The sequence below is a fragment of the Dermacentor andersoni genome, chromosome 6 (genome assembly GCF_023375885.2).
Source record: "Dermacentor andersoni chromosome 6, qqDerAnde1_hic_scaffold, whole genome shotgun sequence".
Lineage (NCBI taxonomy): Eukaryota > Metazoa > Arthropoda > Arachnida > Ixodida > Ixodidae > Dermacentor > Dermacentor andersoni.
The window spans coordinates 92,754,120-92,778,583 of record NC_092819.1 but is presented as its reverse complement, the minus strand read 5'-3'; the positions used below and the strand labels follow the sequence as shown (position 1 = coordinate 92,778,583).

The following is a 24,464-nucleotide window of genomic DNA, read 5'->3' as shown; positions in this document are numbered from 1 at the left end:
ATATTAGGAAAATGCTCAATGTAAAGCAACCGACCGGTTACAATGTATGGTTTCGTCATGGCGCTGCGGTAAACTTTACATAAAACAAACAAAAAAAAAGAACCCAGTCAGACGAATTCATCACTACCGTGCTTGTTTCAGCAGCGCAAAAAGAAAGTCCTAAATTTTGAGAGATGATCTCACACAAGTAATGAAAAGGAGCTCTTGGTGGCCATCATCTGCAGTGACTTCGCGCGCACAGTCTCGCAGTATGCGTAGCTTTTGCTTTTATGTGTTTTCCTGGAACCTGGGCCAACCATCAGTGTTGCCGGTTCCATCTTGTCCCTGGAGGATCACCGATGTGCATTGTACAATAAATGAACTCAACTTGACAGAATTTTATTAACTAAGTCAACGCGCGTGTACCTTAAACAGGCTTAACATCAGAGGTAATGGCAGAATAATTCTCATAGCTCTTCCACGCCCACGGTACAGCACCGAGCAGGCAGTTCCGTACTTTAAACTCTTTGGATTTGGCCACCACCTTGCATCACCGCCCTTAGAAAGCTGAACCTGAGAACTACCACACGGGAATTTTCTAACATCCAGAATAGCGAGAAGAGGTAGTAAAAGAAAGACATAACAATGGGGGGGGGGGGGGGGGTGTAGCTAAAGGCGAAAGCTTTCAGCTCAAAGTGGCTTTCTTTTTTTTCTAACGATGCGTGGTGACAGTGTACAAAAAACTGAATTACTACTCTTGGTGAGACTCTCATACTTTTCTGGCCGTGAAAGAATATAATGAAAACCAAGAGGCCCTGTACACCAGAACTGCCAATGTGTAGCTTCGCTCAGCATTTTTGTGCACTCTGCAAGAGAAGCGTAGTGGTTACTGCTCGCATTTGCACTCGCTTTAAGCTGTGAGCCGTCGAAGGTATTCAACCAGCTTAGTTGTAGTGTGGTGCAGCACGTAGCGACAGAGGGGTTCCGCAACGCAATTCAAATTTGGTGTTCACAACATGGTACTGCGCCAAAGTGGAGAACACACTGCCAAGGCATCTTGAAATAGCACCTTTATTTCAGTGAATGACGCTATAGTTTTTATTCGAATCGTAGTGCAAGGACATTGAGGATGAAAGACACGCATAACTAAAGGACTATAATCCTGTGATTGTGCGTAGTTTCTCGCTGTTTAGTCTTGCTTGACATTTTTTTACATCGTTCTGAACCATGAAAGCAGTTTCGGACAATTTTCCACGTCATACGCTGACTCTCTCCCAGGGCTGGTACTTTAAGAGGCAGCGTTTCGTAGCAATTATAAAGAAGATTCTGCGATTTTACATGCCGAAACAATGATCTAATTATGAGGCACACACTAGCGAGGGAACTGCACACTAATTTTGACCACCTGGGATTCTTTAACGTGCACTTAAATCTAAGTAAACGAGCGTTTTTTTCTTCTTTCCTTTTTGGATTTCGCCCTCACCGAAACGCGGCCGTTGGGGTCGGGGTTGAACCCGCAACCACGAGTTCAATCGTGCAACTTGATAGCCTCTGGACTACCACGGTGTGCTTCATTGTTTCGTTAAATATTTATCGTTGTAATTCGACACAGACAAGAAAAAAATTTTACGTAGATGCACTTCAAGGCTTCTATTGTCACATTCATAGCAGCCTTCAAGTGCAGCTATAGAAAGTGCAAATTTTTAAACTATTTTTCCTTGACCACGGTGCACAATCTCTCGCAGACACGCGAACATGGAGGCAACCAGTTCGTAGAAAGGTTCAATAAAACCAAAATTTAGTGCCGTCATCCGATGTACATCCCCCTGACTCATTTGCATCTTTATTGTCACAGTGTGGAACACGCCAACCTTGTCGGTTTCTTTCTGACGGGCGGTCATCTTCAGAGCCTGAAGGGCATTACGCGTCGTCGAATTGTGGGCAATGTCTCATCACTCGCCTGCGTTGTTTTACCTTCGTGAAGCGTAGGCAATATACCGGCTTTTGTGTACCACTAGCACGCCTTATTTATTTAACAAAGTGTTAGCCGAGAATTTAGAGATGTGAAGTTTACATGACATTGTCGGTGTGGCGTTTCTAAAGGAATAAAGTTGTTTCTAAAGAAACAGTGGGGGCTCACTGATGTCTGTGTGTCAGAGTGACTCACATGCGCTGGCGACTTGTGTATCTCAATTGCCTTCTCACTGACCCAGCATGAGAAGGAGAATTGCCACGCCCTTCACTTCAGGTTTAATAATTGGCACGCTACTAGCTTGTGATCACGCGTTCGCTACAAATGTAGCATAGCAAAAAAAAAAAAGAACAGGAAGCCACAAGGATGTGCAGAGAAGTGCGAATTATTAGCTGAAATACATTTTATTTTAAGCTCTATATGACTTCAAACTGTAATCATGGCATATTATAGCAGCGAGTAAATTAACTCCAGAAGAACATAACGAAAAGCGCTTCTTGTGCTCGCGAACATCGCAGCTTCTGCGCGAGCACTCTGGCGTGCTGTTTGAAGTTTGAAATTTATTTCTTTCTTCGATACAGAAAGAGGAAGCAAGAGCTAAAGACCATATGGCCTGACAGGGGCTCTTGCTCCTAACCATGAAACGCATAAGTTACAAGTGTTCAATACACTTGTGTCAATGAGGTGTACTTTAGTTTGCTAGTTACCTGTTGTGTTGGGGCGTGTGTAACTTGTGTGCACGGTGCATGTCGTTTCATTTTTTTTTTTCTTATCATCTACACATGCCGCCATGCAAACAATCCAGGATTCATTAAAGCGTATTTTTTTTCTCCCTTTCTTCCTTTGAAAAACTTCAAGCGCTTGTGGACGGCCGAAAGGAAAATGGAGCGCGATACACGGAGAAATAAACAAAAGAGGCACCGCTGACCAGCAGTTTCAAACAATTTCAGTCATCTTCACTTCTTCATGAACTCAAAAGCAAAGAGGGTGCCATTGTGGTACCAAAGGGATGCCAGCAGGGCTTAACTTTAAAGAACACGCTGAGGGCTGAAGCAGCCATCTGCCTTTGTTCCTTTCGCAGTACTGAACATATTTAAGCAGACGTCTACGCAGAAAAATAAGAGCCCAAAGACAGACGTCTGTCATTGCGCGTTTCTTGGTGTATGCCCGAACAGCATTCTGACGCTAGCAAAATATGTTCAGACTAAAGGCACCTGCGAGCTGGCTCAGCACGTCTGCCGTGCCGTTGTCTAAGGCCAGTTGCGCCCCGACGATGCCCTGCGCTTCTTGTGACGTGATGACAGAAGTGGTCTTCTTTCGCCGTTAAGGATAAGTGCTGAGCGAGGTGGTACATGGTGAACTAAGATGAAAACCAGCGAAAAAAAAGGAAAAACACAAGGAACAAAACCTACTAACAGGACGATGTTGAGCTGGTCTTGTGTATCCGTTTTTCTCACTGCTCTTCTTGTTAGTTGTTCTCTCGCAGTTAGCGCGGAACGTTTGCATCCTATCAGAGTGAGCAAAGACGTGACAGAAAAATGCAGAGGGAACACAGAAAACTGTGTCGCTTCGAGTATGGGCCAAATCGCCCGGCCAAAACTCTTGCTTTATCCTCAGCAGCTCTTTATGCCAAGCCCTTTACCCTGTGTGCAGCCAGGCGGAATTGCGTGCCCAAAGTGTTTCTGCCGCAAGTTGCTCCAAACATCTTGGTTCCAAGTTTGGATGGCGACGTGACCAGTGCTCTCGCCGAATGCAAATCGGCCGCTGCAGCGCTTTGCAGCTCTTCTGCATGTCGCCCGCCACACCGAAAGACGTCGGTGAGCCAGCCGTCGGGTATGCAGCTTCCGGTGAGCAAGCCAGAGTTAATATTGTTAAGCACAGAATAAAAAAAATATCGCCATTCAAATTACACAATTGACTTCAGAAGGAAATTCCAACGATGAAGATGTTCAAAGCGATGTAGTTGTAGCAGAATATTACCTAGAGGATCAAGGGTCAAATCCTCAAGGATTTTCTTTCATAAGTGCCCTTTGCCATTGGCTGATCATTTTTGCTAACAGTAATATTGTCCAGCATAACAAATGGCTGCAATTCGCTCATAAGAACAATTCTAGCTTAAGAGAGTTTTGTGAATACTTGTCCAGTTTTATTCTTCACGAATCAAGCTTCGCAAAGCGAAAGTTCTCCACGTTCAGGAATAAAACATTGGGGCAACTTCAGACCAGGCCCATCGGCCTTTCGACTGAATTAAATTCACAGCAAATTGCAGCCTGTGAAAAATTACTAAAGCTTTTCTTACTTTAGAGCTCCAAGCCTATAAGTTGATGTGATGAGTTGATTACAGCCAGTGGAATCAGAATTAAAGTGCCTGTAATTCGTCTTACCATGTTGATAGCGAAAGGTACACGCTACTTTACTGCCACAAAACAAAAACCACCACTGTCACTGCCAGTTTACTGCCGCAGAAACACATTTCATTTCTTTATACTCTGAACTGAGAATCAAGGACTAACGCTGAAGTTATTATAAAACCAAATTCACTTTCTTTTTCTATAGATCTTGTTTCAACACACCCTTTCCTGTACGAATATGAGTTTCTGTGAGGTTATCACCATAGGTGCACCAACAGGTTGTCTTCAATTCTAATTTTAGTCGTTTTCTTTTGATGTCCGTAAGCTATCATGCTCTCGGCCACAGAGGAGCACTCAGAGACTGCAGTAAAAATAAAAAATAAATGCATCTTCATTCGGCCTTAATCAACTAAGCCAACTGCAACAAAGCCTGTACTGCACCTGCAACTGCAGTGAGATCAACTACAATAAGGCACTCATGCCATATTACTACGATAGAAAATATATGGACACTCCAAGCGCATTTTGCTGTCGCCGGCGCCGTGATGTTCTACATAAAGCCCAAGGGCCATAACATCGTCGCCGTGCGTCGTATGCTGTACGTGCGAGTGAAAGCACGCGAGGGAAGCCTAAGGTCGCGGCGCAATCTGGCGCGCGCGAACGAAGAAAGCGGAGAGAGAGCAAACGCACCGTTTTTCGTTGCGAGAAAGGTCGTGGCGGAAGGATCTGCTCCGGCAGCAACTGCGCATTTCGCAACCGGGCGCAAGGGGAACTGATGATCGCGGCTCAGTCTGACGCGCCATATGTGGAGGCAAGCAGGGAGGCAGTGCAGGAGGCAGGGAGGGCGGTTTCCCCTCCACCAACAATGTGTATTTTGTACGGCCGCGCGTGGTCGCGCGCGCCGTATCTTGAAAATTATCTGCACGTGGCTCATACTTTTGTGCGCGCTGTGTGCTCGCCGCTTTTGCGTTGAAGCGGTAGACCGCACGAAGGTCACTTTGCTCGTTGCTGCTGCCGCCTTGCCCACACCAGCGTTCTGACAACGAGCGTCCTCGCTCATCGAGTGTGTTGTGTTCATGTTGGCTCGTGTGGGCTGACACCATATGCTAGTTAATTCAGTTAGTAAGCGAATGTTTCCAAGTTTATACGGCCGGTAATACTACTACCCTTACTTCCTATAGCTGTGCACTAATTTGCTATCGCGCTCGATGCTTCAACTTGCGGGCGAAACTGCGACATTTTTTTGTTGTTGTTGTCATTGATCTTGGAAGCTTCATCCTTTATTACCCTTCTTTCTGAGGCGGGAAACAGTCTCAATGTTGACGTAGAGCTGATGACCCTGAACTCAAGAATTGAGCACATTTAATTAAATGAGAGCTGCTGAGAACGCACCCGTGCGCTCTTAACGAGGATTATGATTAGCCCAATGCTTCCTCCTCGGTTGTCTAGCGCCTCTGCTACGTGTTACCAAAATGAAAATGCAGTATGTTACAGCGTACTATACGCCTCGGAAAATGCAGAACCGCAAATTCAGAAGTGCGCACCTAAATAAGGTGCTGTATTGACATACTGAATAGGCGTAAGTAAATATTCTTCGAAATACGTGGTCTAAGAGCATAGTGACTGGTGGAGTTCGACGACCATAAGCAACACAGAGTTTGTAAGTGTGCAGTTCTTTAACGGGACACCAAATGTCGGCACGCGAGGCTTTGCTCAGCGCAACGTTATAGCCACCGTGACGGGTGACGAGGTTTGTGAAACATCACGTGCTTTGCTTTCATGTCGACACTCACGCAGTGCGACGAATTTCACGCGATGATCCTATGAATGTATTAGGACAAAAGGACAAAAAAGCCAAAAAGCATAATAAAGAAAGGCCACGGACATCTCTAGAGTTTATCCTAAAACAGCGACCAGTGTTTTTTGCCGCCAAACAGTAGCTTTACCTTCGTCATTTTATTTGTTTTAATTCACACAAACAAATGAAAAGGTGTTGGCACCCTTGATAGTGTTGGCTACTCTTTTTCACGTGAGTACCACGAATATCTATCACAGGTCACGCAACATCACAAACGCAAGAAGACACATTACAAAACGACAAATACGATACATTCTCAAAGAACGAAATGTCATCCCAGAAGCTGATCAATGAAGCACCGCCAAATGTGGGGGTGTTAACACGGCGCGCACCTCACTGTACTCCCGCATCCGTATCTTTACATCAGTATCGCGGGATGCAGTAGTAAGCGCGACAACATTTCTCAGCAAGCATTGGCACACCAAATACCACGATAGCGGCTTTGACTCAGCAGCAGACTTGCCTCAAAGCGCTGTCGCGTTCGCATCGCTCCCTTGGGAAACTCGGCGCTTCCAACTCGGGTGCTCTTATCGTGGGTCTCTCCCCATTTGCACCGCGCTTATTTATACACACAATAGCGTGCCTGCACTGCATTGTGCTGGCTTCATTTGTGTCCATGGGTTCAGCTTGCGTGCGAGAACCCAGAAGGAACCGCGGATAAAAACAGCCGCGAGGAGGCAGTAACCTCTGCGCCAACGGCCGCCTCTGTTGTGGGAGGAAACGCTGACTTAGACTGGGCGCCGCGCACAGACAGGATCCGCTTGCATCGCTTGCGTAGCTTAAGAAGCAAGTGAGACGAAAAAAATAATAAGCAGTTTAAACGGAGTTGGATCTGTGTAAGTGCTGCTCTGTAGAAAAGGAGCAATACTACCACTGACATTTTAAAAAATATACAAACGGCCACAGAAGGGAATCCGTGCCACGCCATTCTTTCTTAATGTATTTTGATTACAGTTTCTATGACGACATTATCATGACAGTTACTAGGGCGGAATACGCGTGGACACATCAAGTATGGACCACACCTAGTCTACGTTAGCAGCGGCCCTCTGGCCTGCAACACTCTCTTACCATCTGGTTTACGGGCCTGTACATTACAGACTTTGAGAAGTGGCCCTCGATTGTGTGTGCGCTTTACGTGCTTTGTGCGCCTCTTCTTTCGACCTCCTCGCCCTCCACTCCTGCGCAGAGCGTGAAACACTATTGGAAGCTGAAGTGCTCTTCTTGGGTGACGTGCCTCGAGCTTATTGCTTCAGACGGGGAAAGTGTTTGGCAGCACAGCAGAGAAAGGCTAGGAAAATGAAGAATGTTTGCATTTAGGACGGCGATGAGATCTGCCCATTCTAGCGTTCCTGCGTAACGTTCCTGCCCATTCTAGCGTTCCTGCGTCAAGTGTGCGTGCAGCGCACACTTGACGGCGCATGCGCACCTTGGTGGAGTGGGACCGAGGCTACCGAAGAACAGCCAACAGGTCTGCAACGTACGTGGTTTTCACAACTGTTCTCGTCGCGGGCAGTCCTACGAGTAGTCATACGAGTCTACGAGTAGTCTTCATACGAGCAGTCCTACCGGAAAAGCAGGTTAGGACGCGCAGAGGATAGTTTCAAGACGAAGCTTTCCTTGCCTGCAAATGACGTACTATAACATTTCTTTCTTCAAATCAGTTTCGTCTATTGTACCGAGCAGGTGGATGCGTCATAACATCGTGATACGCTGGCTCACTGCGTTCGCTGCGGTGGCCACGCGTGAGCGCATGCCTGAAGGAACGCCCACAGCACCTTCCTGCTTTTCTTTTTCACTTTTTAGGACTTCAGCATTAGGAGGGTCAATGTGTAAAAAAGTGTGTGTGCGTTATGTGAGAAGCTGGTCACGTGGTAGGCGTAGACAGGAAATGGCAGAGCTTAGAAGAACGTGTGTGTATGTATGTATGTATGTATGTATGTATGTATGTATGTATGTATGTATGTATGTATGTATGTATGTATGTATGTATGTATGTATGTATGTATGTATGTGCGAACGTGGTTTAAATCATGGCTCCGGGACTTCAAAGCACTGCGACGTAATGCTCACGCATTCTCTGGCGCTTACTGCAATATCGCCACTGAATTATTTATTTTGCTTACGAGCATCGTCGGCACACCCAACCTTACTTTGTCACGGCATCAACAAAGTTGGCTCTGCCTCATGACCGTACGGTAATGCTGATTACGCCCAGACTGGTAATTCGGACCATCAAAATATAAAAGTATTTCGTAACCGTCGCACTTGCCAAGTGTCATTTTTTTGCACGCGAGAAGCACATGGTTGTGTTTCTACGCCCTGGCCCATGGTAAATCTAACGCAAAGCAAGTGAACAACGCATGAACTGTAAGACTAAATTACACAAGTATACACACCGAACTCAGCCCGTTACGTTGCCGACATCTTCCAGCCTTTTGTAGAGCAAGTGACACCAGACGAGCGCCTTCTCGCGTATTAATATCGCCTTACAGTTCATATGTGTTTCACTTTCTTTGCGTTCCATTCATCTTCGGCCGCCCAAAACTTACTTGTCAGTGCTCCTTTAAATGAGGGAAACGAAACTCACAATTACACATGCGCACTATTACTGATTCAAGAAAAAGTATTGTTCTTTTAACTTTTCTTTTTATCCTCTGTGAGGAAAATTCACTTCAGGCTGTTGCGTCTTTGGCGCGCCGATAAAGCACTTGTTCTAACTGAAAGCAAAATAAACATTCGAAAAGAGAAAGAGCACGAGATGGAGAGGAGACAGCAATACGTCCAAAAGAAGCATGTGCTCCTGTACAAAATAAAAAAAAAGTAGCCCTGCTCTGTTCTCGAGAGATCAAAAACTTCCCCGCCATATTCACATTCTTCGGACTGAAGCGTGCGTCTCTCGGATGTGCTAGCGGCGAGATATTTATTGCTTTTCCGACCTAAATAAGCCAATGGAATAAATATCGATAAAGGAGCCAACGCGTAGAACAGTGCTGGAATATAGTGTGTGGCACGAAAAAGTGAAATCATAAGGAGATGAAAAGAAAACTAAGGGAATACCAGTCACGTCTACCTCCTGTGCTTCCTATGACCTCAGTGACGGTGGCAGCTTTACACACCCCCTCTTTCCTCTCACTCGCTCTCTTCAGACGGGAGTGGGGGGGGGGGGGAGGGGGAGGGCTAAGCTTTGTATTCGAGGAGTTCTCCAACCGATCTGAATGCCTACCAAGTGAATTTTTTCGGTTATTCTTTTTTTTATTTCAGGTGGCAGGTGTCGCTTTCTATCTCGTTCCACGCTTTGCCCGCGTCTGCATAAGCGGGCAGCTGTACAAAGAACGCGATAATACCGCGCCAGGCTCAATATGCAAGTGAATTGGCTGGAGGTATATGGTCACAATGACGTGGGCTCTCTGTTGGTAACCACGTTGTACGTTATACTTATTCCTCAAAATGGCAGTAATGGAAAGTTCAAACCAAAATTTAAAACGCCAACAAGTAAATTGTTCAGCTGCAACGTATCTAATCATCTCCCCGTTCGCCACGGTGCGTTGCACTGCTGCGAAGCTCAGGCAGAAGGCGCGCTTTAGATATGCAGCAACTTAGCAGCGCTTGCTCCACAAGAGATTATTAGTGTGTTCTCAACAAAACGTAGGGTAGGTGTCGTGACTTTTCTTTTCTTTTGTTTTGCGTTTCAGTTTATGCGGATAGCACAAATGTACTTTCTATAGCAACGCATGCTCCACTTTCTGTACCTATAAAATAAAGATGAAATTACCAGGGGTATACGGCACAAAAATACAAATACCGTTTTTCATCCTGCTACCGCTCGTGCAAGTTTAATCCCGTCTACTTTTGTTATGCGGTACATTCATTTATTATTTTTTCTTTATTTTTTGTTCCCTGGTAAGTGCCTTCACTCATCAGGCATGCAAACGCTCTGCTTGCACTTGGGGATTGGTATTCTTGCTTCGCACATTTTTTCGGTGTGCGCGAAATAAGAGTACATAGTCAGAATTAGCAAAAGCGCCTAAGGGCGCCGGCTTATAATAGGCGCATGTAAACTTTCTTGAAACAGAAAGATATGAGTAGCCGTTCATAACCACGCCAACCGAACACCCAGAGAGAGAGAGAGAGAGAGTCATAATGGAAAGGCAGGGATGTTAACCACGCTGATCCCGGTAGGCTACGCTGCACTGGGGAAGCGGGAAAGGGGATTGAAAGAGGAGAAGGAAGAAAGAAGGTCACAGTCTCCACTGTTACGCACACAAGCACGTACCACTTAATCAGTCACAGGCGGTCATACAGGCTAGTGCATTTCAAGAAACGCACCAGCGCCTTTGTGGCCTTGCACATAGCAGACGCACGAGGCCACGCACCCAAGAACTTGTCCTCTGTGAGAGGACGGTCGTCTAAGTACTCCCAACCTGTACGAAAGGCGCTCCTCTCGTCTCCGTATGTAGGGCAGTCTCACAGGATATGATTGGTCATTTCTTCGACACCACATCTGCTATAATTGGGACTGTCCGTCATTCTAATCAGGAATGAGTAGACGTTTGTGAAAGAAACACTTACTCGCAAGCGCCACAGTAACGTTTCTTCCCGTCGGTTACAACTAGGTAAAGGATGCAATGTCATATGTGGGTCCATGGCATATAGGCGCCGGTTGGTGAACTCCGGCGTGTTCCATTTTCTTACAATACTAATATGGGCAAGACCGCTGAGGTGCCGCGCTGCATCCGTCCTCCACTATGGTATCGAGGTGCTTTCACACACAACATGTGCCTCACAGGCAGCTTTGTGAACACTTTCATTGCCAGCAATGTTGCAGTGCCCGGGTAGCCACTGAAATACGTCGTGGCCTCCGTCCACCGCTTGATGGTAGTGTAATCGTATCTTTACAACCAATTGTCCATGTGGGCTGCGGCACAGAGATGATAAGCGCGATTGCAGGGCTGGCTTTGAATCACAGATATAGCCCAGTGATTTGGTGGCTGTTGCTGCACATATATCACTGCGCTACGGAGGACGGAAAGTTCGGATCCTGTCGATGTCGTGACGTGGCTGATCTTGAACTTCTTGTAGATTGACATCGACGGATTGACTACCGCAACAGTAAAGCTGGTTAGAGTCGAAGAGCCATCTCTATAAACGTGAACTCGACGGAGTATGAATCATGCAGTAGATTGTAGAGCGGCTTGATTCAGGGGACATCTTGGCAGGTCGGACTGCTTTCCAACTCCTGGAATGGGAAGCCGCACTTCGTGGCTCCTGGAGACACCACAAAGGACTAGGTGATCTTGTTGCAGGCGTGAAATCGGACGGGGGAGAGGATCGGTACGAGGCTACGCTGCCCGAAAAAGTTGCATCTGGTCTACTGTCCGAAAGAGAAGGAGACCTTCAGACTGGAATCGGGAAAGGTGACGAAGATGATTTCTAAGGATGTCTGTGACGAAATATGTACTGATGGTATGTTCCCTGGCGATGGCAATCGTTGCGGCTGTTGAAGCGCATCGCGGTGTGCATCGCATCTCAAGCCCTCTGAGGTTTGTACTCCGGGTGCTTGTTTTTCAGCACCGGAGTGCTGTTATGCAAAAAACCCACGAAGAGTGCTTTGTACAGTTGAAGCATAGAACGCATTGACGGTCCCCATGCTTTTCCAGCTATGGGTTTGAAAAGATGACGGATTGAGAGAAGTCTTTTTCTTAGGTAGGATATATGGGGGCTCCAGGAGAGGTCGCAGTCGACAGTCATCCTTAAAAATCGATGGGTTCTCTTGTACAATATATACTGGTCATTAATAGACCCCAGGTATCCAGTCATCGATTTTCGCGTGAAGGTGACTAATGCGCACTTTTCTGTTGAAATTCTGAGGTCTTGTCTCTGAAGATAAGTACACGTCATCGTTGCATCCTTTTACAACCTTGCGCGACCCTGCGGCCGAGTTGCTCCTGACGCCCAAATCCAGATGTCATCTGCGTAAATTGACAGACTGACCGATTGAGGCAGGAATTCCGCCAGCCCAATCAAAGCCAGGTTGAACAAAACCGGGCACAAAACGCCACCATGTGGAACTGCATATCTGGCGTAGTGGTTGGAAGTTTGACATCCTCGGTAACTACAAAGAAGCTCCTTTCAGTCAGGTAGCTCCGAATCCATCGAAAAGTGCGGCCTCCGACTGCAGCAGCCACGAGCGCGTCAAGAATGGCTTCGTGAGAAACATTATCGTAAGCGCCCCTCACATCTAAATATAACGCTACAAAGAAACGTTTGGATGATTTCTGTTGCTGAATCGAAGACACAAGATCAAGGACGTTGTCGACTGACGAACGGCCACATCGAAAATCTGCCATCGCGTCTAGATACACATTGTAATGTTCAAGAAACCACTCGAGGCGCGTGAGGATCATCCTTTCCACCAACTTGCCAATACTGCTGGCGAGAGCAATATAGGTCGATATGATGTCATTTCAAGGGGACACTTTCCATGCTTTAAGATTTGGACAACACGGCTACACTTCCACTCAGAAGGAACAACTCCGCCACTCCATGAGAAGTTGAGATGACGCAGCAGGATCTCTTGCGCTTCATGGTCAAGGTGGCGGACAGCAGCGTACGTGATGTTGTCGGGTCCGGGCGAAGAGGAACGCTTGCAAGCAGGTAGAGCAGCCTCCAGTTCTTCCATGGAGAAAGGCTCGTCCATTGCCTAAACTTTCATGAACGGAACTTCGTAGAATTCAATATCCTTAAGTAGCTCTCTGTCACCTGCAATTGCCTCACAAAACTCTTTCCCAGCACCCACTTCTGGACAGCTTTGGTGGAGAGCCAGTGCCTGAAAGTAGTGGCGTTGCTGAGGAGGAGAGCGAAGGCCTTGGAGAGTTCGCATTGCGCGAGAGAGAGCGTTACGTAGGTCCAACGAGTTACAAAGTGATTGTCATCGTTGGTTGTCTAATTTGTCCATGCGACGACGTACTTTCTTTTGCATGCGCCTGGCCTCCCCAAGGTCTAGAATCAACTTCGTGCGTCTATATCTCCTCTTAGCGCGCCGACGTTACTGCTTCATGTCTTTCTAATCCAATGTCAAAGTCAGTGCGAATAGCTGACCATGAGGAGCAGCGCGTTGCAGCATGCATCGCGTCCACAATCACAAGCTCTATGCTACGTACGTGCAAGGCCGCCCTTGCATTCAGCAAGGGTGGCCTGGGCTGCGGGTGGACCTGGGTTCAGAACTATTCCGCCACCGCGACCGCTAGTGTGTTACCAGAGTCACTTATTCCATTTATATTACAATTTAATACTTTGGTTATGCACTAAATGTTACTCAAAATAGTAATGATAAAAAAATTAATGATACGCACATTGCATATCACAGAAACGTAACATACACAAAACCCACTACATGTAGCATATACAGACTACCCGCCCGCGGTGGCTTAACGGCTATGGTGTTGCGCTGCTAAGCACGAGGTCGCGAGGTCAGATCCCGGCCGCGGCATTTCGATGGGGGCGCAACAACGCACGTGTTCCCTGCATTGGGGACACGTTAGAGACCAAGTGGGTGTCAAAATTAATCTGGAGTCCCCCACTGCGGCGTGAGTCATAATCAAATTGTGGTTTTATCACGTAAAACCCAAGAATTCAATTCATCATATACAAACTAATTTATAGCATTTCGTTCAGAACAGGGTCTCTCAGAAAGCTTAAGAGTGCCTTCGTTGCCCGGCGGGACGCAGAGGTGACGCTAATACACTGGCTAAGTACTCGTGTGGCAGCTCAACGCTTCAGAGTGCTTGGCGGGCTGTATTCAGAGCGTACATTAGGACGAGTCTTTTTCATTTGAATAGGCTGGAAGAACATATTAAGTGGCGTAAACGGATAAAATCGCCGATGTGCCTTGCATACTACGTACGGGAAGGTATAATCGAACACTAAGGTTGACCAAGGTTTGAAACACAAAATGTACACTTTCTTTCCTTTTTATTTATGAACCATCGCGAGTACAAAAGAAAGCACGCTTTGTCTTTTCCACTACCGACTGCACCGTAAGACGTCTTCAGGCGTGCAACCTCTCGCTACGTGACAAGGGCACAAATGATCTAAGAGACTCGCGTGCTACTGAGCGGTGAAGTTAGCATGATTAACTAGAGAGAAAAGAGAAGACTTTAAAAAAAATCGCCATAGACTCACGAGCTTCTCGGCATCATTCGTAGGGGCAGAGAAAGATGCATATAAAAATATAAGGGTTCAATCCAATTGCAGAATTCTCAAAATGTCGAACTTACAAAGTGAATCCGGAAGAATAAATGAAAAAGAAAAACATAGAAGCGAAATATCAAGACTCTGACTAAATTTTTTTTTTTCGCTGGGTATCTTGTTCCTTCGTTTAACAGGCTCGACAAGCCACGCGCTGTTCAGCGCGTGCAGTAAGAGGCAGCAGCAGAGTTGGGTCCAGGTTCTTCCATTTTCTTCGGGTACCAGAAGCAACGGACCGCCTAAAAGCGTTTCGGTTCACGGTGATCCACACGAACAACGCCAGTACAAAAAATAAGAAGAAAGACGAAAAGGAAAGAGAAATAGGAGAAAAACAAATGGTGGAAAAGAAAACGCGGAGGCGACCAAAAGAAATACCTCCCACGGGTCGGCGTGAGGTCGTTTCGCCTCATTTTGCCGCAGACCACGTCTCTCAATTTCGCAATAACGGAGAAGCAACAGCCGCCCACACGACCGAGGAATGGCTTCACGATGAACATGAAGGAAGACGTGGAGTGATGGACGAAAACGGGAGTAGCAGGCGTTTCGCAGAGGCTCATGACGGGCTCAGGTCTCGCGAGGCAATTTTCGTGGTCGTGGAAATGACATACAGAGAGAAAGAGAGAGAGAGAGAAAGAGAGAGAAAGAGAGAGAGAGATGAACGAACTTCGACTGCAAAGCTGAAGCCCAACAGCACTACGTGCATATGCCGTTCAGACTTCCTTGGAAACGATCCATTTTGAACCGTGGTTCCGTAAAGGCTCATTTTGAATGCTATTTTGCCACGAAATTTGCTGCCATTTTGTCTCTTTTGGTTCTTGAGTATCCTCTTTCAAATTTCAGGTAGTCCACAGTCTCGCGTTCCCCGCAGTGTAGTGTGCGAGACGGCAGCCATTCGGAAAAACAGCAGCGTCCGAGTCGCACAGCACGCCGGCTGCTGTTATGTTATGCTTCTGAGCACAAGGTTATGAGTTCGAGTAACGGACCAAGTGGCCGCATTCTGATGCAGGCGGTCCGCAAGAACTTCCTAGTTTTGTTTTTGTTTTGTTTTTATTAAAGCGAAGCTTTTTTTCTTCCTACGGGTTTTAGCGTTCGCCGTCGTTTCCTTACCGGAAATGTTTGTAAACATATATATATTGGGGTAAACGGGTATGTGCTGGCTGCTTTCTTGCCGAGTAGCCAACTTGGACGGCTGGGTGTGTGCCCGAATAGAAAATTGAAGAAGAGTAGGGCAAATCAAGCAACTCGATTTCTGTCAGTCGCAATCATACGATGAAACCAACAATCAAGCCAGAGAAAGTTGCAGGGGGAAGGTAATTGATATGTTTAACCGGAATGTGGAAATATTAAGGTAAAAGAAAACGAGAGTGCACGAAAAGATATACCGAAGGTGGAGAGCGAACCCACATCTTCGCATTTCGCGTGCGGTGCTTTATTATGCTACCGCGGCGCCGCGACTCCGGTAACTTTAGTGGGCATTTCTGTAACACATTAGGCAAGACAGTGTAAGTCAGTGTCGCTTAGAATCAAGGTGGCGGACGTGGACCACCATATTAAATGCAGGTTACACGTAAGACGTGATCAAAGGAGCACGCAGCTATCAGAGGAGCACGCAGCTGGCCAGTGAAGTGTAGCGTACTACCTCATGGCATCAAGTTTGCAAATTTGATAGGGGTGTTCTTGAGACCGAATCAAATACGAGCTGAATAGTGTCAGAAGCGAAGCAAATCGAATCATATGATTTAATGTTTTTTCGAATACTTTGCAATGTAAAGCTTCCGCAGTATTATTATTCAACAATTTGAACATCCTGTTGTTCGCAACGATAGAAAGTGTCTCTCATTACGCTGCACATTATAAAGCATCCTTCATTAAAATTCACATGGGAGCATTGCGAACAACTAAGAAGGTCTGTAGTAATCTCAGGGCTCATAGATAAATACGTGGTAATGCATCATTAATCTTTTATAATGCAGTACCGTTTGCATTACCGTTACCATAATGCATTTTAGAATGAACTTTGTCGATCAGCATACAGGGGTTGTATGAGCCCGTTTTCTGGTACTTTAATTCGGCACAAATATAACTCCTGTTGTGTTATCCTTTTTTCGGCTTCCTATGCGTCTATTGCGCTCCCTGGTTCGCCATGCAACCTTACGAAATCGCCCAAGCGTCTACCTTGCTGCAAACATAGCGTTCGCGCATATATCCACAGATATATCCGCCGAGATGCCGGTCCGACCCAGCAGCACACAGCAGCCAAACCAAGCCCATGATCGTACGCAAAGAAAAGATTCGCTTTAAAAGAGTGGTGTAACCTAGACTCGAGCATCTGAGCAGCCATAGTCGTGTGTGGCCCGGGAGTTGAATAAATAAGAAGACCATGTCACTAAGTGCAGCAGCTGACACGTCGTGATAAAAGGAAATCAAAGAGACTCACAATAAGCCCCGCTGCTTTTCCCATCCGCCTCTCGTCCGCTGTCAACCGGCTCCAGAGTTCATTAAACTCGCCGTCACGTGCTCGTTCTTGTATTTTTTTGTTTTGTTTTTTGTTTTCTTGTTGTTGTTGTTTTGGTCTTGTACTTTAGTATTAAATATTATTCGTGCATGCAGAACGATATGTGGGTACCCAAAATGTTAATAAAAGGCCCACTTGACCCGCAGCTTTCTTCGTTTTCCTGTAATTTTAGACCCCCGTCCGTTGATTACCTATATGTGTGCGTATATTTAGAGACGGACTATATAGCTATTACATCATCGCTCAACGACCGCGTCGGCGCCGAGAGGCTCAGAAGAAGGACACGAAGGTTTCCTAACGGTACCAAGCATTGGCGACGTTCTTTTTGCCTAGCATAGTCGGTTAGTGTAAAAAAAAAGGGGGGGGGGGGGGCCTTAGGCATCACCGGGTTCTGTCATTTACCTCTCAACAAAAGGATATTCCTGACGCTAACTTTAATTTCGTGGAGAGCAATTTCGTAACATCAAGATGGTGACGGGACGCCTTTATTTGAAATTTTGCATTACAGGTCTCGCGGAACCCTGGCGGCTTCTACGGGCTCAGTTTTCACGGAATCATAATCAGTGCACACACTCCGCTGAGTTGGGGCCAAATAAAGGTAAGCTAACAGAGTTTCATCTTTCATGATTCGGGCACAAGATGCAGATGTTTTACCAAGAATTATTGCACTCTGTTACCTGTTTACGTAGATATCAGTGGACATGATTGTTGGCCCACCTTGCTGTTCAATTACCCTGACCTGACTATATACGCACGTGAACATTCATCAAGCTAATTTCGCTGTACGTTCATCGCTTATGCGCAAATATGCGTATAAGAAGTTAGAGCGCTTTAGTGACGACTGCTGCACCCCTGCTGCGAGGCGTGTGATAAAAAGAAAAACATACTCCGGAATCATGACCAGAAAGAAGAAAGAACTCAAAACGAAGAATATAACAATAGCAGCAAACAAAAAATCAATTGGTGAAGAGTTCATGCGATCGGTTCACAAAACGTCGCTTCCGCAAAACACTCGTGATTTTGACTGTTTCCGAGTACATATACAGCGAGTGAGTGAGTGATTTATTTGTATGAAATCTGGAAATAATGACTACTGTGAAGAAAAAAATAATTGGCTGTGTGGCGTTGTCTGTCTTCCACTCCGTCGTCCTGTCTGGCGTGTCATTTCGTGGTTGTCAGTTATATTGATTGCATTACAAGTCGAATGTCTGCTGCACCAAACGCGAGCCGTCTGCCAAAAAGCACAAAGAAAGCAAACGTACATACAGCATGGCTCGCCAACTATACTCCGGTCCATACATAGCAGACAACGGTGTGGAGGCTAGACTTCCTGTGGTGGCTTCGTTCGCACATGGATATCAGTCGATGTTCTTTTTTTTTTACCGCAATTGTGCGCAACCGTTGTTTCTATAGGCTCAGTATTGAATGAAATAAGTTTGAATCCTTAGAAACAAACACACTGTCGTAAACGGCTGCTAATGTGTTGTTCTAGATCATTTTTATTTTTGTTGTTCTTGCCGGGGTGGGGTTTTTTTTTTTTTTTGCACCCGTCTCACGGAGCCTCACGTGCGTGCTCGCGCGAGCGAGCGCTGTTGGCGAGCAGCGAAGCATAGACACGTGACATATATATACGCATGTAGGCATATAAGCATAGGCACGTTACAAGTTGCACAATTACCGTATATACATTGAACATCAACACGAATACAACCCTGCAACTGCGGGCTCTTTGTAATCGTTACTACGAGTGCAGCAAGCACAGGCATGCACGTTTAACCAAGGGTTAAGAGAAAATAGAAGACTAGCAGAATAATAAATACTTATACAGCTCTAATAATTACTCAAGATTCTGGTTCCTTCAGGAAATGGTATCGACGCATACGTTGTCTGCACTTGTGATGTTTTCGCCGGCCACGCGCATAATAAGGTCTTTATCGATGAACGCGGTCTTCCTTCAAGTAGCTGCATTTTTTCTTGACACCTTGTGGTGATAGGCACAATATTTGTTTTAGATCTTCACTGAATGCTCGATGATGAACCATGCAGCGCACAAATACAAAGAGACAGGCGCAGTCACTTCTCCCTGTTCCTTCGTTGTTGTTGTTTGTTTGTTTTTTTTACTTTTTGTGCTGGTTCTCAACTCATAATGCAGTACTAACATGTGCGATAAATACCTTGTTAAATCATAGTTCACTTGGATCGCTCATAGAAGCGAAATGGGCTACCTGTTAGCTCTCCACACTCTTCATAATAGGCACTTCGTCCAGGCAGTATACCAATTGTCGCCCTAGGGCGACAATTGTCACGCGACAACAACTTATGTTGTCATTTATCAATTTATCACGCGACAAACCAGCGTGATAGCTATCACGCTGGTTTGTCCCGAATGGCTAACATCCTTGCCCTTGGGGGTTCAGATCGAATCGTCGATTGGGACAAATTAACTTCTTTTCTGGCGGCTTTCTGAAGCAGATAAACATGGTGACACGAAAACAAACGACACAAAAAATTGTAAGAAATACATACTTTCGGAGCTATCGCGGTCAAATTGTCCTATAACATGTTTCAACGTGCACCGTATGGACAGAATTACTACACAGTTTTCAATTACGGCTTCTCTTGTCGCAGATGTAGTTCGAGCTCGCGCCCATGTACAGTAAAAGCTCTTTATAACCTTAAGGCTATGGGTTTTAACCTTGGGACACGACAACATCCTTAACGGTGTACGGATAATTAATGTGTATTATGTCGTGAAACGAGCGTTACTTAATCATTTAGGCTGAAAACTAACAACTATACTAAAAAAGAAAGAAAGTTTTGTTTTCCATCGGGGGTACCAGCTGCCCGAACTAAATGCCGTTAGAAACCGATCCCGTGGCTGAGTGCTTTATGGCGCATAGCAGAGTACGAAATAGTCAGTTCAATTCCTGATGGCAGCGACGGCATTACGATGATAGCAGGATACGAAAACTCCAGTCTCCAGAGACATTCGTGCAACTTAACAGTCCTAGATGCCCTAGTTTAAATCGAAGTACTGCATTACGGCGACCATGACACCTGTAGCCATTAAGTCTGTGACGTTCGTGATAGCCTAATTATCATTTATCATTTCGCTTTGAATTTTGTCGAGAATTCTGTCAAACGTTGTCTTTGATTACCTGCTGTTAGTGGCCTTTATTTTTCAAGCATACGTTGATTATTTATTTAATCTCCATTTAACTTATTGTAATGTAGGCAGCATTTTCGTTTAAATATATAATAACTGAGGTGTGAAGTGCAAAAATTAGAGACACAAGGAGGATTAATGACGCGTTCCTATGAAATAATTGGCATAGTTTCCAGTTTTTCCGAAGCCCAAGCGTATAACTTCGTAGAACCTTAACTGCCATGCGAATGTTTGTTTTTTTACCGTTGGATAACGCAAGTACCCAAATTCTTCCAGCCCTCTTAGTCAACCTCTAATGAAATTATATAAAAGCAATCTCAAAAGTAAGGAATTATTATCTCTTTGTAACAGAACGCACGAATGAACGTGAAAGCCGGAAGGCGTCAACAAGACACTCCCCCATCCGATGGAACAGCGAGCGAGCGTCTACAGCCCCGCGACCTTTCACGAAGAACAGAGCCTCTTTTCACGCCCACCTGGTCATGCCGAGGGCAGAAGGTGGAATATAAAGCCAAACAAAAAAGGAAAGGCAGTCGGCCAGCAGAATTCAAACGATGAACAAGGAAGCAGTAGACCCAGAATGAGAAACCAAAACTGGAGCAAGTAGCAGTACGGCACCGGTCTTGATCTGGCGTCGTCACAATGCCATCGTTCTTCGAGACCCGTTTGTCTCGGTGTTCAGAAGGCGGCTGCTTCTCCGCGCCGCCTTTCGAAGATGAACGATGCGCCGAAAAGAGCGTCACTGGGCTTACAGGCTCGGAGGCGGAAATGCACGGGCGATAAAAAAAAAACAGGGTCGACGGTAACGCGAGGGCTGGGTCGACTCGCAATGACGTCACGACCAGGCCTCCATCTATGGGCTATTGACGCGAGGCTTTGACATCGCTCTACGGGCTCCCGCTCACTGTTGGGAGTGTGGAACCGACGGAGTGGCAACACATGATTCGAAGCACACATTGAACGGCAGCAAACGAAAGTAAACGAAAAAATAAAAATAAAACGAACGTAAATGAGAAAAAGAGCATCATAATAATTGAAAGCCGAGTGGCACAGTCGAAAAGAATTAGATTTCCGCGGCGGAAATGCGTGTGTGGATGAGGAAAGGTCAGAACGAGAAGGGGCGAGCGTAGAAGCAACGCGATTATTTTAAAGAATGTTTTCCAACTTTATGCGTGTCTATGTTATAGTGCCTCAGGAGAAATGCGACCACTAGGAGGAATAGTGTTACAGAGTTTTGGCCTCACGTCGTGCCACTGGCTGCATCGCTCTAGTGGAATGCGACAGCCTTAGCCTGCAGTGGAACCCATCATGTCATGCTCAGCAGCATCATGCCAGAGCCACAGAGCCACCGCGTGATGTCTGTAAACAATAAAACAGGTGCTTTATACAGCTCATCTTTTTTTAATTCATGTACCAAGAATGAATGAATGAATGAATGAATGAATGAATGAATGAATGAATGAATTCATTCATTCATTCATTCATTCATTCATTCACACGAACGAACGAACGAACGAACGAACGGACGGACGGACGGACGGACGGATGCATGGATGGATGGATGGATGTTCACAGTGAACACATCGAAAGGACGGAATTAATTAGCATGATTTTCGTAGAAGATAAATTTACAAAGGAAGGAAGAACGGTTTTCTTTTTTTTTCTGAAATCGCAGTAGGCGAGGGTTTAGAAGAGTTTTTGTTAGCGTTAAAATTTGTGCTTCCCGTTTTGTTCCCTGAGCACCTAATGGCCTTTTGCAACATTCCTTTGTGGAAACGCGGCCTTGAAGAGGGAAGTTTAAATTGTAGCTATGGCAGTACTAAGAGGTGGGGGGAGACAGAAGTGTCTTCGCTCGCGTAATTGAACGACCCTGGAAAATAGCCTACAAAGTTTCATGAGCTCAGCATGCAAACCATACGTTCGACCCAAGGCCAGTGTCGCCCTGTTGCCTTGTACATTTTTCTCTTGATGTGCGAATAATTTCTACTTTCCTTTCTTTCTCTCTTCTTTTTCAGGGGAGGGGGTGGCCTTATAGTTCCACTGCAAAAACTTCATTAATTTCCATTATGAAGAACTTATTCACGACAACTTTCTAAAACATCTAAAAGGTTGTCTATTCAATTTTATACTTGGCTCTACATAAAAAAGTCCCTTTCGGAGCATCTGCAATTATAAACAATCACTTTAAAGTTCACGTGATTGGAAACCAAAGTAGACTCACCTAGCAATCATCCAACAAAAAGGAGAGATTCCGCCATATGCTTTCTATGCATGCGGCACATTGGAGAGAAGTTTAAAAAGAATTTACAATGACTTGATGAATTTTTTCTCTAAACCTCAGACATAAAACGTTTGTCAGCCTTCTACGCTTTCAAGCCTTTTATCTTAATTCAGCAAGCGATTCGTAAAGTGCTGTTATTTCGTCCATTCCACGTAAGCACGTTTTTAAGATTTCGAAATACAGTGATGTCCTTTCCGCAGGCGCCGCAGACACGGAAACGTATCAACCTGCATTATTTGTCGTTTTCCATTTGGGCAAGTCAGCTCTTGAGCAGAGAAAGACTTCTTCCTAGGCGTTTGCCAAAGCGAATTTCAGTCTTTGCAACAGACCTTGCAGCTCTACAAAACACTTGTATCTATACGTGTAATTGTACACTTGTAACTATACAAAGCAGCTGTTGTTGCCTATGCCACAAACCTAGAGCTCTGGGGAATCACCCACTGACATTGGACACGACACTTGAACTATGGTCACTTAGTGACTTAGAACGGACGATAAAAGTGCGGAAATGTGGTCAAAATACTAGGGACAATATTATGCAGCGGCTCGCCTTCGTTGTCAATGTTTCGTGTTCTTTCTTTTTTTTTCTTTCAACCTTATGCATGTGTTGCGCGTGCTAAAGTGTCCTTTTCTTCTTCAACAAAGTTTTTTCTTGTTTTTTTTAGTTCTAAAGCAGTTTTCTCTTTTTCCATACAAGTGAGATGGAATAGCCGGAGGCGTACTGCTTGCCAACTTTTCCTTTAAACCCTTCGAGCTATAGAAAACAGCGGCTGCTTGAAGGTTTAGTATGTTAGATTGAGTTGGATTCAATTGGCTACTCACAAAAACAGTTATTGTGTCGTCACTATTGGCATCGGCACCTGTAAAAAAAAACAGGACAAAACCACATTTTAGACCTCAGCAAAAATATTTCGCGTTCTACATCACCGAAAACTGCATTTCTCTCTACCACTTGCCTCCCCCCTACCCCCCCCTTCCCAAACTCTGGGAAATTTTCCGTAATGTGAACAACACTCTGATGCCAAGGCGGGGACGAGAGTGTGTTCCAGCTTTAACCCGAGTGCATCGCCCCATTCATTGTTACCATAGATGCAAATGGTCTCGCTTCTTTCCTTAACTCCCTTCTTTGCCAGTGTCCATCTGGAGGAAAACCATATTCCCCTATTGCTCCGCAGCTGATTTCAAAGTCCGCTAAATGCTAACAGAAGTGCATAAATACGGTAGCTACACCTCCAGACTATCAGGCCCACGCCAAGTTGCTTGCTTGTATTGTCAACGTCGAAAAATCAGCGCCGGGAAGTGACATGCCAAAGCCAACACTCGGCGTTAGCTAATTGAACTAGCGCGTCGTTTAATCTGCGCTCGAACCGGTGTAGCTCATTATAAACTATTGTTAAATATCGGGACGAAATAAATGAATAAAATTACTCGACGCCTTGTAAGCCATATATAGAGGGCATCAGGGAGAATATTTGATTGCATTGCCTGGAGAGAGGAAGTTCAGTAATTACGACACACAATACGTATGATGCCGAGAGAGAGAGAGAGAGAAACTTTATTGATGCTATCAAGGGGTTTAGCGGTGAGCCGTCTTGCGCTTGCTGCCTGGCTCTTGGCATCAGTAGCCAAGAGGACGAGAAAAAAACATTCAGTGCCCTTCCACTCTGTACCACACCAGGCGAATACAGTTTTCCTCCAGATGGGCACTGGCAAAGAAGGGAGTTAAGGAAAGAAGAGAGGCTATTTGACCGTTGGGGCTACCGTACTAGCTTACAGCCACAGGAACGTTTGTGAAGCCCTCTGAAACTTCTTGCGGGAGACAAAAAAATTGCATGCTAAACTTGTTCTTTTTACTTCATGGGCGCAAAATTTTTACTCTAATGCTTAGATGTTTTATCATCTATATATGTAGTAGTAGACATTTTATTTCACATTTAGAAGATACTTATTTGGTTTCACCTTATCTGCCTGAATAGACAACTGATAACAGTTCTTTCACCGCCCTATTCATGGCCGATCCCCTCACTCACTCATCTCACTAAAGAACAACAAGAACAAGATACATCTACGCCACCAACTACTCTTCCATATT

The 24,464-nt window shown here is 45.5% G+C and overlaps 1 protein-coding gene across 4 annotated transcripts in view; it reads right to left on the bottom strand.

The window, feature by feature from the left end:
- Positions 1-24,464, bottom strand: part of LOC126522597 (hepatocyte growth factor receptor-like) — a 566,006-nt gene that overhangs the window by 402,791 nt on the left and 138,751 nt on the right. For all 4 annotated transcript variants that reach the window (XR_011895240.1, XM_055066486.2, XM_072288826.1 and 1 more), the window contains one exon: positions 23,195-23,232. The gene's annotated coding sequence lies outside the window, so the exon portion shown is untranslated. The remainder of the gene's footprint in view (positions 1-23,194; positions 23,233-24,464) is intronic.